We start from the raw sequence: 18,496 nt of genomic DNA, 5'->3' as shown, positions 1-18,496 counted from the left end.
ATACTAGATGATGTTACATTGCTTGACACATGGCAATCATGCCTCAGGTGGTGCTGCAGGGCTGCCTCTGTTGGATGCACATACTACACTCCCTGTACATGTTTGAGAGCAGGTTGTGTCATGTTAGGCATCCCTGTTACTATATGAGTGAGTCAGAGAGGGGTATCATTCCCAGGGTTCCTACTGTGCCGGTGTATGTGCTATGCGTTGCCTCTTTGCCAAGGCCAGGGCATACTGGGCACTCCTCCTTCTGCCTACTGGGGCAGGCTCAGGTTGTTCCTCCTCCGAGTCACGCTCTGCCTGTGATGGCCTTGGCAATGGTGGGGGGCTGTTTGGCCCGGACCTATGCTGATCCTGCTGCAGCTGTTTTCGCAAGATCATATTATGTAGCATAGCACATACCATGACGATTTGGGTATATGTAGTTGGTGTGTACTGCAAGGCTCTACCAGATGTGTCCAGACACCGGAACCGTGACTTGAGCAGCCCAAACACACGCTCTATCACATTACGTGTTTGTGCGTGTGCCTCATTATGGCGTTCCTGTTCAGGTGTGTGTGCGTTTCTGATGGGTGTCATCAGCCACGGCTCCAGTGCATAACCTACATCCCCCACTAGGTGTCCGTGTGGGATGTCCCCATTGGCAAATGTCTGGTACAGCTGCGTCAAATGCCAGATGTGGGAATCATGATAACTCCCAGGGCAGAAAGCACACACATTCATTATTATGCCCTGGGCATCACACATGACCTGGCAGTTGATGGAGGGGAAGCCCTTGCGGTTTATGTAGGCCCTACCCCACTCACCTGCTGGTGCTTTGATGCGTATGTGCGTGCAGTCTATAGCACCCAGTACCTCAGGGTATTCCGCTATTTGCTGGAAGAGACGCATATTGCTGGCCAATACCTCACGGGCATTGGGGAAATATACATGATCACCGACATGTGCTGACATGGCATCCAGGAACTGGTGTAGTACCCTGGAGGCTGATGCCTGTGATATCCCCATCATATCGCCAGTTGGTCTCTGGAAGGTACCTGTTGCTAGTATTCTTAGGCCAACACATACCTTGGTTTCCACTGGGATGGGTTCCCCTCTGTTGGTTCTGTGTGTGAGGCGTGGCCTGCACAGCTCAACAATCTGCTGCAGGAGCTCTCTGTCCACTCTATAGCGCTCTACTATCTCCAGCTCATGTAACCCGTGGTAGGTGACCCTGGGCCTGTACATTATTCTCCGTCTCCTCACTGTGGGTTGTCTGGCACCATCTGCATTGTCACCACCCTCAGCAAGTCGCCTATGTCTCATTATGACAGCTATGGCAGCCCCTAACATTTCTGCTCTGAGTTCAGCTTTTTCAGTTTTCACTTCTATTAGCTTACTCCTGTCTTGCAGTGTCTCTTAATGAAAACATCCTGCACTACTGTTTGCAGAGTTTTAAGTGCTGGGCTGGGCTACTATTCTGTCTGTGTAATTGCCTGCTTCTAATTATTTTCACCTGCTAGCTTCAGCAGTTATCCCTGCTAGCTTCCTATTAATTCTGTTGCTTCCTTTTTCCTTTCTGTTTCCTCAGGGGGGAGCAACTTGCATACTATCTGAAACATGCTCACAGTGGCTTACACGCGCGCACATGTGCTTCCACGGTTAAGAATCTACTTATTCAGGATTAAACGCGCGTACACCCGCGCAAACACCGTTACACGTCTGCCAACAGCCTCCAACATACTCAGACTGCCTTACACGCGTGCACACCCGCGCAAACAGTGTTAAACTTCTCCCAACACGCTCCCACATGCTCACACTGCCTTACACGTGCGCACTGCCTTACCCGCGCTTCACTGCGCGCGCACGTGCGCATGCACGGCCAGCAAGAAACTTTGGTGTAGGTAACAGTGTACACCTTCCATTTCTTGTCTTTCCATGACATATCTAGTGGCACACCTCTTTCCATGATCTGTGCCTGTCATCTGTCATGTTACACTGGCCTCCAATGAACTGCATTTCTTTCTACCATTCCCCTGTGATGTCACCTATCTCCTACTCTATTCCTCCCCTTTTGTATCTCTTACACTACTCAGACCGTGCTCATTTGGTATGTGACTGTGAGATTCAGTATCCTAACCCTCATTTACATGAGATTGCCTACTAATGCTTAGTTACATGTCTTAGACTCAGCTTCCCCCCTTAGCAACCACTACACGGTGGCCATGTTGGTTTTGGTCTGCTGGTCCCTGCATTGTCATTCCATGTATTGCATGAAACCCACATTTGTGGGTTTATAACCTTCTTTTTTATGTTTTTATACAGCGCAGCCCGTTTGCGCAGGGCTGCGCTGGGTTTAAACATCGGCGATTGCCGAAAAAACAAAAATATTTTTAATATTTTTGCATCGGGTTATCTTGCCAATGGCCACATATTTGGCCATTGGCATGCTGCCTGAATCATATGCAACCTTTTTTGGAGCTGACATCGCTCCGTTGTGGATTTTGCAGAAATGTACTCAGTTGTCAACTGAGTACATTTCTGCAGCTAAAACGTCTCCTACACGGACTGGTTTCTGCTTCGTGGATCGCTAATATACCTCATTTGCATACCTTTCAGATGCAAGTGAGGTATTTAGCATGTCCACGCCCAGTCCGTGTAAGAGACGTTTTAGCTGGTCTCTTACACGGAGTTTAGGGCTGTTCCTGGATCGCGAGGCTTGCATGGAGTGTTGCACGTCTCTTACACTCCGTGCAAGCCTTCGTGAATCCTGCCCTTGGTCTTTGTATTTCCATTATCCACCCCTTGTTGTGTGGCGTGATCTCTTTCCATGTTTTCCTATTTGTTCACCCTTACTACTTTCAACGTCTCTTGTAAGTTTGTATAGGGTTCTATGGAATTTTTAAAAATTGCTTTTTTCTTCTTCCTTAGTTTCTTTGGCAATATGTAACAGTCCAGAAGGGTGACTGAATAAAACACCTCAAAATGACTGAACCTTGTTAAGGTTTGTAGTATTTTTGTAATGGTTTACAACAAGGCTCAGATGATATCGTCTTCCTCAATAACATTTCTCAGCATGGATTTAAATTATTGATTAAAATATGTGATGTATGTTTGTAAATGTGAACGTGTTAATATAGTTTGTTTACTTTTATATACATAAAAGTGCCTATGTCACAAGTGGTAATTTAATAGAACTGTTTTTAAGACAAAAAAAGCACTCCACTAACACATCTTTCTTTGCAGGGTACACTGAGGTTTTTAATTGCTTGAACTTAAGACATTACTACAGTCGCTGCATTATTCTTGGTATTATGAAGTCCACTGGTCAGTGATTCATTTCATACTGCTGGTCTGCTCTGAAAAAGAGTAAAAATACTTCCCAAACTAAAATTTTGTGTTATCCTTAAATAGGGGATAGCCTCAAGGTACTTACTTTTATAATCTAAAATAACCAAGATGGACTGAAACCCATTGTGGATTTTAATAGTTGCCCAGCATTGTGTATAGCAATACATTCAAATGGCATATGTATGAAGGCATTCGAATCAAATAATTTTTAAAGCTGGAGTGAGGGTTTGTCTTCTGGAATTTAAGGTAGAGATGTTCTCAGTGCATTCCATTATACCCATGTTTTAGCCTTGCCAGTTCCAAGGAGTCGTCGTAATACATGACTACATCACTGATGGTCGATGTGCTACTGTCACTCTGTCTATATATGTTCTGTACAATAAATCATTTTAAGTCAGTATATTGTAAGATGTAAACACATCTTGAGCTTTCCCCCCTACAAATGTAGCTACATGCACTTAATTTTGCTGTATTCCCAAACTATTATGACTGTCTAGTGGTTGTTCCTCCCCTTTTCCTGGTAAGGCAGAGGTGTAAATGTAAACTTATTGCCTTGCTGTTTCTCCTCCTCATGCTGATAAGGTGGTCTGCCAAGAGGATTATCTTCTTCCATTGTCTACACAAACCTTTTAAGTGTGGGAACATCTTCCCCTATTATCATCTCATGTAGTAAATAGGGATCTATTATCATATCATATAATGAATAGGGATCCGCTGGAACAGGATGGACTGAACTACCATTCCAAACATTGTTTCTGTTTCTACTTAAACATTGGGATATTTTTTACCTCCATGAATGCAGACTATTTCTACTCTTTTTAGTAAGAGTTTCATTTTATGTATATACGGTGTCTTTATAAGCATGACTATGTGGTCTGAGTCTAGTAGTCTCCAAAACTCCATGCCATCAGTTAATTCAACCTATGAACCTATATCTAATTATGTTTGCAGTAGCACAAAAGAAAGCTAACTCACTATTCTTGCTAACAGTTTATTGCATTTCCAGGCTCAATGTCATCAGCTGCATGCTTTTCAGTAGTTCTAGTTTTCATAGGAAGAACAGTGTTACTATTTCTACTACAACTTCTATCTGTGTGACCCATTTCTCATATTAAATAAGAGTATGTCTGTAGCTGATGCTTTCTGTATGTCACCAGAGTTTGACACTGGCTTTACCATTCATTACACTATCCAGTTTCAAAATAGATTCATTGCATAACACACATTCTGTCCACCAATACAATAACATTTTTGTATCTTTAAGGTCAGTTTTGTCCACTTTCTTAAACTAGCATACAAATCCCTTTTATATTTATCAGTGGTTACCATTGCTATCATTTTGTTTTTAGTGCATTAACTCTTGGGGTCTAACCATAATGTAACTGCATACTTTAAATCATATAATTGAGCTCTTAAAATTTTGTTTGGAAAAATGTTCAGCAATAAAACTATTAAGCTTTTGTGTAACAGTAAACACCTGCTCAAGCCAGAAGTGTTTTTTTTTTACTTTATTATAGGCATTATCATAGGATCATAGGAAGTTACTAGGCTATTGGCCCTGAGGCTCTTACAAGCCTAGCCAAGAATTTAGCCCATGTTCCAACAAGTCAGCACCCTATGCCGCTGTCTGACAGGGATATAAGTAGACTCCCAGGGGTGTATTTTCTGTTCCCCAGCCAGTTATCCAGGTTGCATTTAAAAAGGTTTAATGAGGTACTCTGCTTTACATGGAGAGGGAGTACATTCCACAAAAGGGGGGGGTCTCTGGGACATAAATCTCTCCTGCCACCAAGTTCTATTGATGTCACAGACCAGGTTGAGGTCTCCTGTGTGGGTTACTTGAGTGGAATTTGACTTGCGATATGCAGCAGTCCCATCAGGGCAGGGTCTGAGATTGCTTTGTATGCCAGATAGAGGTCACCTCTGAGGACTCTGTAGGAGACTGAGTAGAGGATCAGGGATTTTAACCTATCTGTGTAAGGTAGATGTTTGAGGCCCTGGATTCTCTGGATGAGGAATCTCTGTGGTCTCTCCAGCTACTGCATGTGCTTTGTGAGGTACAGGCCGAAAGGGGCATTGTATTCAATAATTGGTCTTATAAGGGAAGAATACAGGGATGTTATGACCACCTTGTCACTGGATGAGATACCCTTACTAATGAGGTGGGCCATGTAGAAATCTTTCCGTACAACGGAGGCAATATGGTAGTCAAAACTCAGTTTGCTATCAACGTGGGTTCCCAAGTCCCTTATGACTGATTGCATCTTTAGTGCCTTATTATCAATGTGATAATTTATGGGAAGATTATTCTCCCCAAAAGGGATGATGATGCATTTTTTGGCATTCAGTTTGAGGCCATGTTTCTGGCACCAGTCATTTGTTTGGGTGAGACCCACATGGAGGATGTCTACATCACTAGGGGAATTGATGACACCACCCATCTTGCAGTCATCTGTAAACTTGGCCAGCAATAACCCACTACATTTGGCATGTAACTCTGAGATGTATATCCCAAGCAGCAGAGGCCCCAAGACCAATCCCTGGGGTACACTGCTTTATTATGGGTCTACTACTTGAGGTAGCTTCCCTATTTTGACTAGCTGGGTTATATCAGTGAGCCAGTTTGCACCCATCTGGTGACAAATGGATTGATGCCTAGTTGAGAGAGTTTATCTATTATTCCTGAGTAGGGAATTGTATTGAAGGCCTTCGCCACATCAAGGTAGGTGGTGTGCACCCTCTTACCCTTGTCTATGGCCTTGATGACTGTCTCAAAGAAGTCGACCAAATTTAACAGGCATGACCTCCCCTTGACAAAACCAACCTGAGTGGGATTATATGTTTGGAGGTTGCCAATGTCCTTGTTAATGAGGTCCATGATAATCCACTCCATGGCCTTGCAGATCAGGCTAGTTAAGCTGATGGGTCTATAATTTCTGGATCAGTGGATGCTCCACTTTTGTGCAAAGGGATGACAGTAACTGTCCTTCACTCAGCTGGGATGAAGTCGGTATTCAGGCCTTGGTTGAATAGGGTGCCTAATGGTGCTGCAAGTTCCTGCTTGAGTTCATGTAGGATGCAACATGGGATGTTATCAGGTCCCATGGAGGCTGAATTTTTGCCTTTGAGAGGGCAGTGATGACTTGCTCCCTAGAGATAAGGGAAGGGGGACAAGTACTGGGGATGTCCTGTTTTACTGATGGGGGACAGAGGAGTGAAGTTTTCACTGAGCCTGTCTGCCAGCTGGTTGACTATATCTACAGGGTTTGTGTGTGTGGCATCTTTGACCACCAATTCTGAGCAAATCTGGGTGTTCACTTGAGATTGCGGACATATGTGAAGAAAGCCTTATGATTGTCTTTAGTGGATGTGGCCAGTTTGGACTTGAAGTTTGCTTTGGATGAGTTCACTAATGCTCGTAGATGCTTGTTCAGGCTATGGAGAGATTGCTTCCAATTAGACACCTGCTCCTTCTTGGTCCTGGACAGCAATTTTTTTCCTTTTATTATAGAGTTTATTTAATGTAGATATCCACGAGACAGGTTTACTCTTCCTTGAGGAGGATGATTTTGTCCTGTCTGGTATTCCTGATTCCATGCAGCTATATAAATGCTCATATTGTGCTTTGGTGTAAGTTTGGGCATATGTGCCAGTTTCTGTGGAGGGGAAGGGAGCTGTGAAGCTGTTTATACCTTCCCTCAGGAGATTGTAATCAGCTTTGGAGAATTGTTTTTGTTTGACCCTAGCTGTTGGGGGGGGGGGTCAGGGGAGATGGTGACTTTGAAAGTTACTGCTTTGTGGAGGGATCTTACCAGGGATGATGACACTGTAGGGATGCTGTAGTGGTTACTCATGTTGGTTAATACCAAGTCCAAGATATTTTCACCTCTTATGGGGTTGTCAACCCATTGGTCCAAAGCATTTGCATTGACAAAATCAAGGAATCTCTGGGCATTTGCATTTTGGCATGAGTATTTCTTCCAATCTATGGTTGGATAGTTAAAGTCGCCCAGGATCAGGGTAAAGGGTTGTATCTTGATAGATTCAAAGAGATCCAGATAGGTGGAGTGGGCATATTGAGTCTGAGTTGGAGGCCTGTAGTTAGCTATGATTTGAATAGGGGTCTTATCAATTGTTAACTGCACCTGGAATATTTCCTGAGCATCATACTGTTTGACCAGCCTAGAGGTGTGTTTGTCTTTTATATATATTGCAACTCCACCTCCTTTTGTTTTTCTGCCCACGGCTTGGGGACTGAATGAATGATAGGATGAGTAACCTCGTACAGCTAGGGTGCTGTCCCCAACTTTGAACCAGGTTTCTGTGACTGCACAAATGTTAGCTTCTTTCAGGGTTAAGAATGCTTGCAATGAATGCAGTCTCATGTTTAGACTCTTAGCGTTTAGCAGCAAGACCTTTAGTTTACATTTTGATGAAATTTTTCTGTTGGTAGTTTTGACTTCATGGCATTGCCTAAAAAAGGCACTATGGGGGAGGCAAGAGCCTTTGCCAGGAACCTGAAGCCCAAGGGAGACAGGTGCAGGCCATCTCTGGCAAAGTATCGTGGCTTGTCAATCATGTCATCCCAGGCTGTCAGATATTGCATCCCCTTTGAATGACACCAGAAACTAAGCCAGTTGTTAAGTCAATCATTTTCTGTTTATATTGAGGCAGCATTCTGGGTGATGGTAGAATGCTGCTTAAGGCTAGGGACATACCTGCCTGGGACACATATTCAGCAAGCTCGATCATGTCTCTCTTCATATAGTCCAGGGAGGTATGTCTCACGTCATTCACTCCAACATGAACTATGACAGAATCATAACAGTACCTTTTGAGAGACTTGAGTGCATTGGTGATATGGCAGATTCTGGCACCCAACAAACAACTAACCGTGACTTTCTCCTTATCCATCCTGGTGAGGGGCACATCTGTCTGTCTCACAATGGAGTGTCCTATGACTAATGTGTTGGATTTATGTTTAGGCCTTAGTGGCTGTGAGATACAGGTATGTGGACTATGTATGGTGTGGTGGGTAGTGGAGTTTGCATGCATTTATGCCTTGGAGGTGTCTTTTTTTTGGGTATGCTTTTGTTGAGGACCTCCGCATATGTGGGAGTATATTGTGTAGGTGTGAGTGGTGTTTGAGGTGTGGTGTTCATATTGCAACCTTCTCAGTGCCAGATATACTGGTTTGTGGGGGAGACAGCGATGACACTAGGTGCATGATGTAATTGCATCTCTCACAAATTGTGTTGCTAGGTGGCAGTAGTAGAGGGTTGTCCGTGTACATGAGGTAGTGACTACACTGTCTCAGGATGCCCATATCGACTCGACTGGCAGGAGAATATGTAGGAAATTGTCCAGCCATATCTGTCAAAACTGAACAAGCTAAGAGTGTAAAGGCAGGAAGGTCTTTGAGTAGTACTACTAGATAATAACACAAGTGCTACTAAGGGAAAACTTGTAGCTGGAATACCTCAAAATGGTTTAAAACCCTGCAGCTGAAGTTCTGGATGTTGCAGACCTGTATTTAGACTATTCTACTCAATTTTAAGGTTAAGAACTGAATAAGAAAAAACTCACAATGAAGCACAGATTAATCACTTATAGTAAAGAATAGCACTTGCAGTGTGAAAAAATACAGTTAAACAACAATGAAATGCAGTAAAATGCAATTAAACAGTAATGAATTGCAGTAGATAGCAATGAAATATAGTTAATCAATAGATTGCTTTGAAACAATAGCTCACAAATCACAACAGTAACAGCACAAATAAAGCAGTGATTCAGTAGAATACTGTCATTAATTTACTGAGGCTACCAACAAGCAGTAATAAATATGGAGAACAGCAAAATGAAGTAGAAAAAGGTACATTTTTTTTGTTTGTTTGTTTATTAGAAAATGAAGAGACAGAAGATAATGAGATAATTCCAAGTTCAGAAGCTAAAGGGGCGGGCCTTTGCTAATTTCTCAATATAAACAGTAGAATGAGCTGATGTAATGTGACTGGGGGGAGTGTCCAGTATCAACCTTATACCAGAGGTGGGCAACCCAAAGCCACCAGGATTTAAGACCACTACAACAACTGCGCATGTGGGTGGAACAAAAAAAAAACAGTTGCACAGATTACACAGATATGTAGTAAAACAGAAGTGCAGAAAACAATTCAAAATAAACACTTATCTTTTTCCAGTATCACAGCAGGGTAAAAGGCAGAAGGCCAATGTCTCTGCAGCTTTGAACAGCTTGAGAAAACAAGTATAACTGGTTTAAAACACTGGCTATTAAATGCAGAGAAACAGAAACCAGCCCAATTATCCAATCAAAAATAACAGTGTCGCAGGAATGATTTTAGATTAAACCAGACTGATTACTTTCTACCACAAGAAAAACAGCTAGGCCTCTCTAGATAAAAGATTTCACTACAAGCTGAAATGGTCACAAACATTCACAGATATTCAGCTTTAACAGACAACAAAAAGGTGACTAAAACAGTCCATATCCAGGAAAGCCTTTAAAGGCTCACTGTTTAACCTGCTTGAGATGATTAAAGTCCAGTCAACCTGTTCAACATTGCTCATGCTTGTCTTGATGTATTTCATGAGGTTTTACTCCCTGGTTAGTTGCTTAAGAGGTGGAATTGTCTTTGGGATCACTGTGGACATGGTAGTCACTACTATGCCTTTGTGGCAGCAACAGTGGCGTGAAGGAGTTGCTCCATGGTCATTGTCTTAGCACAAGAATAAACACAGACATAAACCATGTGAAAATTGTATCCAGCACCATAGGATGTGGTACCTCCAGCTGGGAAAAAATAAACATGTTCAGTTAATGGTCTCTCAGTCAGTGAAAGGTATAGGTAAAACTCAGGATCCTCATAAAATGGAAAAAAAATCATCAAATATGCTGTGTCACCCATCAGAGTTCTATTGTATAATGTAGTAGAGACCTCTTGTCCATAAACATACTGAAGGTTTACTGAACAGAATAAACAATTGTGGTGCAGACCCTTCATGTATATACATGAGAAGCAGCAGTGACTATCTAAAGGGCCTTTTCTGTTAGTTCCACCAAAGGAGGTAAAAGTCATTCACACCAGTCTTAACATGGTCTCAAAGGTGCTTTCAACCATATAGTTCCCAGTGGAAGAAATCTAATGTCTTCAAGTTATTAATGAATGTCTTTTCCTTTGCCACAGGATACACACTGGGAATAATTTTTCCAGACACAAGATTCACTGTCTGTAGAGGACAACTTCATTGATTAATAGGGCAATAGCTTTCCTTTTGTGTATCATTTTAATGGAGAAATTGTTCATTATCATCAACTTATGCAAATTCCCTCTAGTTTGTAGAAAAATGTAGCTGTCTTAAAGAAAAAAATATTTTCACTATCTACAACAATCCACTCACTATTTACATCAACATTTTTAACATTATCTCACTTCAGTTTTGCAATATTTTGACAAATCATAGGAAGAGAACTAGCACACTATGATACAGTATATACATACATACATACACACACACACACACACACACACATATATATATATATATATATATATATATATATATATATATATATAGTGTAAAAATACACACATGCACATAGATAATGCATGTGTGGGTGTCTATACAAAATCAAAATGTTGAGCACTACATTTATGAAAGCATACTTTCCTCAGTGACACATAGTATGAAATTACAGGAACATCTGATCCTGATTTAAAATCTGCAGATATAACATGCTATATATTTTGTTTATTATCATCATTATTACATTCTAAAGATACATGACCATTAATGAATGCAAACTGATATCTCCATATAGTTCAATTTGTATTTATTTATTAACTGGATAATCCTAGAGGGTACAAGCATCTTATCTGGTTAAATACCTTGCTCAGCCAAAGATTAAGCAAATGAAGATGGGGGGAATGAAGTGTTCTGCCATCAGTCACAGAAAACAGCTTGTTCGTAGGTTCATAGGTGAGTACTAGGCTAGCTGCCCTGTGGACTATCTTAAGCCTAGCCAATTTCCCTTTCTAACGTGAGAATCATACTCTGTACCCTGTGGCTCTGAGGTAAACACCAGTTCTGTTAATGTCAGGACCTTAACTGTCTACATTAAGTGCTAGATTTTAATTCTTCAGTCTAACTGCCAGGCTAAATTAATTTTAAAGTATTAAGTATTAATAGTGTATGAGAGGTTTTTTTTTTTTTTTAGAATGATAGTTCCTTGGTTAGATAACTTTCTGAGATCCAACTAATTCTTACTACATTTTCCTTAAAATTTCTAAGAATTCTTAGGTTACCCAGAGGTCAACTGCTTCCTAACCATACATGTAGAAACTGATCTTTGCATTTCTTAAATAACACAATAAGATCTCCTGCTAAGTCTGCCAGACGACAAGGAATAAAGAGTTTAGTCTTTATTCACATAGTAGGCACTTTGTAAATATAAGCTGTAGTTGCTCCATTTTTAATACATGCTTTTATCTTTTGATGCCAGAAAGGACCACTGTCTGATTAAGTATACGTAAAAGAGAACCAAAATATTTTTTTTTTTTCAAATTTGATAAGCTTTTTGAAAACACATTAGGACATCAGCATCTAATGTCTGATATGCAGTTGCTTCAAGTTAGATGTTTGTCCTTCTGTATGCACAAATCTGAAAATAATGTATCTCCAACTTTTCTTACTTTAAAGAACAGGTGCTGTTACAAATACTTTTTTGCCAAAATGTATAATCTTATTTTTGGCTACCATTATTAATGTGTCATTTTGTACTGCCCAATAGCTTAAATTATCAAGGGCACCATTCAAGGCCAGTGACTTTGTAATGCAATGGCTGGAAACAAATCCCTTCACACAGTTTTATTACTTACACAATCAGAGACTCCACTGACTTTGAAACTGTACTGTTTGATCTGTAGAGGTCAGTTCTGTTGTTATTATTCAGGGCATGGTACTTCATCACATTGAAGACAAAGTCATTTTTGTTTTCTCCTCTGTTTTGTGTTAGACATATGGGCAATATGCTAGAAAGCAATGATTATCCCCACATCAAAGACATCTGTTTGCTTTGTTTAATGTAATTATGCATAAGCCTCAGTATTTATTTTATAGGCTAAAGGTTTGCTGCATTAAAATCTAGTAAAGGAAACATTATCTCAGTCTGCTATTTTATGTTTATATCTGATTAAAAATGAGATACAAATGCTGCATCAAATACAGTAGCAATTGTACATTCATTAGATGTCTTATTTATTTTACAAAAGGAATGCCGAGTCAAAATATGGAAAATGAATTATCAACAACACAAATGTCATTACAGCATAGGAAATTAGGTCAGTAAAACCTCTTGATATAATGCTTCAATTAAATTTCTATTGGGTCATTTTAAAATATTCTGACTCATGCAGTCTCTACACTACCTTATTATTTATAAGACATTTTCCTATCTAAAGCTTGCATGGGAAAAGTAGAGAATTCATACAGCATGTAAGTAACACTGCAATCGTTTGGGAATAGGGAAGTGTTTTCAGAAGGGAGGAATGAAAGCAATTTTTCTAGTCATAGTCTTCTAGACTGCATTACTTGTTTTACATTTGCATAAACATATCAAGGTTATTATTAAAGAAACTTGAATAAAGTGTTTCCAAATGATGAAAAAATTGTGCCATCCATGGAAGGTTGGGTGCCTTCCGTGGAAGGTTGGGTGCCGGGCTGGCAACTCAACACCGTAAAACTCCACTGCCAATCATGAGCGAACAGTTGATCTGTTGTGGTGACCCCTAACTGGGAAAAGCCGGCAGAAGAAGAAGATAGTAGGATGAAAATGTTTGTGTATTAATATTTTGAAAAGCAATGGAGTCAGCTATAACCATTGATTACTATAGATAAGCATTTTGTTTGCATAAGTTCATGTAGCTTATTCAAGGAATGCAGGAGAAAAAGTGACTTATGGTTCTGAAGATGTATAAAAGTCAAATAAATTTGGCTGAACTTACCTGAATGGCACTTTTTAGAAGTTAAATAGAATAACCAGTACATTCTTGGAGTTAGCTGCATCTGTATTTTCTCTTTAAACCCTAGGTGCAGTAATGCTGAAGATCATAACATTAGTTTTATGAGAGTGGTATGTGCAAAACCTGAATTAATGGACTTAACCTCATCAATAAAACAATGCCTGTTCATTTTTGTGACAGCATACTTTTGTTTTCTGTCCGAAAGTGCATTTGGGAAATCTTCTATCTCCATCATCAAATATAAATAATAAATTTCTTAGAAATGCCCATTCAACTTTTTTTTTTAAGGCTGAAAGTTCAATTTATATCCCAAGCAAAACTCATTAAATTCTTTTGAGTCCTGCAAGAATGCATACTATGAAATATGCATGTTCAGTTAATTAGCACAAGAAGAGAGAAAAGCCTAGGGCTTGTACTATACAGTGTTGAAGATGCTTGCTGAAAACTTCAGCTTCAACAGTATGGGTAAAGAGCTTAGAGCCAAATACACAGATTAAACAAAACTATTTGACAGATAAGTAATTCACTACACTTCCGATAGCAACAGTGCCTGGGCAATAACAATGAGGTTTCTTTATACCTCTTGTAGCTGGACCACTTTTGCAAGCAACCTTTGTAGCAAACTGCTTATGGGAATTCTTTTCACCTGTAGACTTATGCACAGTCTGCTTTGTTCAAGCCATAATGTTGTCAACAATTCATCTTGCAGAGTGCTACTTAAACTAACTTTGTATGACAAATTTAAGGAGAAGGGAGGGCTTTTAGAGAGAGTAGCATTTCCTTATATCTTCTTAATTATGCTAGAACTCTATATTTATTGTACATTCATTATGAAGAGAGCACACACACACACACACACACACACACACACACACCAGCGCGCGTGGGCATGGATGGACACACACACGCTTGCGCGCACACACATAAATAACATCTATTTAATGCTACTACACAGAATGAAAGCCAATAAAGTAGTCACACCACAACTCAGATACACAGCTTTCTTGTAGTCAGTTTAAGAAAAGTGTATGCAAAATATGAGGAAATCAAATGCCATGTTTCCACACAAAATGATATATCATGAAATAGATGAATGATGTTCATATTTTATAAAAATAAATTGTACTAGCTACTGGAGAAGCAATCCATACAAAAGAACACTTTCCACAACATATAACAAGAACACTATTTTTAGACAAGCTGATAAATCAGACCAGCTGAATCTTTGTGTTACTTCTTCAATAACATTGCAGCAATGAGATGGAGCATATACTAGCAGCAAAGTTTTACTATAAAATAGGTACTACATGACCTTTGCTTGTTATCAGAATTTATAACATGCCACTCAACCACTACTGGAATCCAGGACAGTCTTGAAAAGACAGGAAGGTGAACTGGTTGACAACCAGAACTTTTAATTAATGTGTTTGAGAAAGTGAGTCAAGTAAATCACCTACCATGTATGACTACGGTATGGTTGTAATTAAAATAAATTATGATAACTTCAACAACAAAAGTACAAGCAGAACTTTATGAAGAAACAACAAAGATATGTCTATATAATGATAAAGAATCAGTACTAAGAACAGCAATTTTCAGCACAACAGTAACTGCCAACTCCATAAATAAACACACACACACACACACAGTAAGAATGTGAGTTCATGACATGAATCAAAATGACATGGTCTTTATCATGCACAGTACTGCAGAAAGATTAGGATTAATGACTTGAAGAAAAAATACATATTATTTTAAGATTAATAGGATCATGCCCTCCTCCTACACACACAAAAAAACATATAGAAGATAAAGTATTGGAGTTTCATCTATGGGTCTATGAAGATGTTCTTCTTGCAGCAATAAACTGGCAACACTAATTTGTGGAGGTTTCAGTTTGTTGCTGGGTTTTTGGAATATTAATTCTTTAAGTGCTAGGTTGGTCTAACATCTGCTGTATTCCTTATAAGATCTATTTCTCAATCAGTCCAGGAATGTGGATACACTTCCCCTGAAGCAGTGTCATTAAAAGGCATGTGCAATGCAAATTCCCCAATCCATACATCATGAGAGAAAGCTCACAAGAGGAACGGTTACACAAAAATGTGACCATTCACCAGTCATATTGCATATTCAACAGCTTTAAGCTAGCTGTACATGTCCATGGTTATAAAAGAGCACTTTTGATTCCACCAGGAGCTTTGATGTCAGTTGTTTTGAAGTTGCATTGAAAAATACACCTCTCACTGCAGTGGTCTGGCAATCACTCTGGGAACTGACACCTAAATAAGGGCTACTGTTCTCAGTGTCCTGCCGTTATCCACCCATTGGAAAACAGGAATTAACTGTCCAGTGTAACACAATGGATCATTCACAAAGTTGGCCAGTAGGTGCCGAGAAGGACAGCAGCCTTGCAGCTAATATGCTATACAAGGAGGAAGGCATACCTCTCAGCCTCTTAGTACAAGAAATCTGGACAAAGCCTAAATTAACAGGGGACAAAGGACAAAAAATAGGGACACATTTTAAATATTGTTTTTATAAAACTTAAAAAGTTGGCTGACTAATAGGGTTTGTGCTATGATGCATTTTCAGAAGGGTATAAAATCTGAAACTCACATATATGTAATTATTTAGTAAGTTCAACCCTGAGTGACTTGCCAGAAAAGCACAAATTTTATGGGGAAAAGTGCAAAAATATGAGGAAAAAATCTGGACATTCTGTGAAAATTTGAACAGTTGAAAGGTATGCAGGAAGGGCCTGTCTGCACCATAGCATCTTCTCGGAGGATACTACCAATGAGAATGGTCCATTAAGATCAGTGGCATTTCTAATTAAGCACAGTAAGCTAGAGGCAAGAAGGCACATACTTATGTGTTAACCACAGAAAGGAGCACAGGTTTACATGTGTCTATATTATGACATTGAAAACCCATATCATAGAACACCACAAAACTGACACACATAGCCCGAACCACAAATACGCCGAACCCCCTAAACCACGAATTTCAAATCTTGAATCGTCATAGCTGGCCAACACCACCACGCGCTACATACTAAATACCCAAACATAATAAATAAAACACATACATACACTAACCAAACCCTACTTCTAACTCTACACTAAACCTTACATACATTACTGTCTATGCACTTACCTAAACCCGCACCCTAACCCTTAGATCCGTAACTATCGCACACTTACCCTACAGACATATACCCAAACAAAACAAATAATCCACACACATACAGTTAACATAACCCTATTTCTAACCCTACACTAAACCTTACATACATTACCTATCTATGCACTTACCTTAACTTGCACCCTAACCCTAAGGTCCGTAACTATCGCACACTTACCTTACGGAGCTATACCGCAGATGGGCCAACCATGACGCTCCAACATTTCGTGTTTAGTGGTTTTGAACGTTCGCCATTACATTGTTCATGCTATATGTGTCGGTGCTGTGTTCACTGAAATGGGATTTCGATCTCATAATATAGACCCACAGGCATACAGTCCTATGTGAGTGATGGATGGAACATTCCCTGCCTGTATAACTGTGTACCTGCACTATTCAGTGTCCATATTATCTCATGAGTGGCAAGACCCAGGCATTACATGACTGCTTATATATTGTTCTGATAGGCATAACTGAGGGGATAAGAGTCATTGTAACACCACCACATATGAATCTGCATGTAGTTCCTATGCCAAAATATCCAGCAGTTTAATTTCTGGTTGTGGTAATCTTGAATTCCTGCATTCCCACTGGAGGATAAGAAAATGCTGGCACTGCATATCTGCTCTCAAGGAAAAAATGAAGCCTGTGACATGATACAGGATCAGTTTTCATAGGAGGGGTTACCACCCATGGAATAGTTCAATGATAATTAAATTTATGATCACCCACAGTTCTATGACACCTGTGTCCTCTAGTACAGCTTATACTACCACTATATTTACCCGCCTTTGTAGTCTGTGCAGGAGATGTCATCTGCATCATGGTTTCACACACAGGTTAATGTGGAGAGCTGGCACAGATGACTCTGTTCTTTGTAACCTTGGCCTTCAGGAACTCTGGATTCTCATTGGGTATGAATGTGCAATGGATGAATGATGCCATTTTCTACAGTGTGTGCCTTTCACTAAGTGGCATTGCAGGCAAAGCAGCATGAAGCCCTGATCCAGCTGTTGGCCAAGAGGTGTGTGTATCTTAAGACAAATCATCAAGGCCATCAAACATCACTTTATTTTGCAAATACTCCTCTTATATTTGCCCACTATGTTCACATGTGTGGATATGTCCTTGTGATAGTTTCCATATTTTGCTGTCCCACTACTGTATGTAATCCTTACTTAGTATGTTGGGTACCCTTTCAACCCTAGCAGTTGATTTCCTGGTTGTCTTGTGTCACAGAGTGTTTGTCAACAAAGTGGAATCACAAGCAATCAGTTCTGTTGCAGCCTGAGCATTGTGCTATGGTTATTGGACCCAACTTTTCTGCTGCTTCTGCTCCATCAGAACGACTACTGGACTATGGCTCTTGTGGATATTGTCTGCTATGAAGTTACTTTTCCTGGAACACAACCAGTCTACTGTTTTTTTCAGGTCAACCATCAGCTGTGCATGTAGTATGCACATAGTTCATGTGTACATCCATCATGCAATTAGCATTTTAGTGTACAGCCATTCTCCTAGAAAGATATTTGACTTTGCAGATATATCTGAATAGTTTATGGGCTCACCAGCAACAGTAATATTTTCTAACATGTTCTTATGTTTGGAGGTACTGTAAGAATGTTAGTAGTCACACATATGATTTTTCCATATTGGCTCTGTTTTTGCTCACTGGATGTGCATTAAATGTCTCTCAAGCTATGGTGAATGTGTGTGCTTCCGACTTCTTAAACATGGGTATTTGACTATGTGAGAGATTTTATATTTCTGTGTCTAGGATGTTCCTACCAGTGTTAGCCATTGTGTACCAGTGTAACACCATGCCTGGTGTTTGCCGTGGTCACATGATAAAGGGACAGTATATGCATGATGGATCCCATTTCATTGCCAACTGTCCTTGTTTTTTGTCAAATCTATAGCTGCATGGAATTACTATTTTGGTT

The sequence above is a fragment of the Protopterus annectens genome, chromosome 7.part0 (genome assembly GCF_019279795.1).
Source record: "Protopterus annectens isolate FY-2018-M chromosome 7.part0, PAN1.0, whole genome shotgun sequence".
NCBI lineage: Eukaryota > Metazoa > Chordata > Ceratodontiformes > Protopteridae > Protopterus > Protopterus annectens.
This window is presented reverse-complemented; position numbering follows the sequence as displayed.